Source organism: Penaeus monodon, chromosome 34 (genome assembly GCF_015228065.2).
Source record: "Penaeus monodon isolate SGIC_2016 chromosome 34, NSTDA_Pmon_1, whole genome shotgun sequence".
Lineage (NCBI taxonomy): Eukaryota > Metazoa > Arthropoda > Malacostraca > Decapoda > Penaeidae > Penaeus > Penaeus monodon.
The window spans coordinates 33,874,429-33,874,633 of NC_051419.1; positions in this window are offsets into that span (position 1 = coordinate 33,874,429).

Below are 205 nucleotides of genomic sequence, written 5' to 3' on the forward strand. Positions count from 1 at the left end.
CTAGGTCTTGGGGCTGTGCTACGCCGCTCCACGGTCTGCTGGCCTCCCCTCGGGCTGCCTCTGCCACCTCGCTGTTACCTCCGCCTTGTGACCGTGACTAAACATTGGTACAGTTTGATGCAGCTTGTTTTCCTCTGGCGGTCGAGCGCGAGCATCTGTCGGCGCAGCTCGAGTGCGCACCGAGACTTTTGTGCCGCGCGCCAGC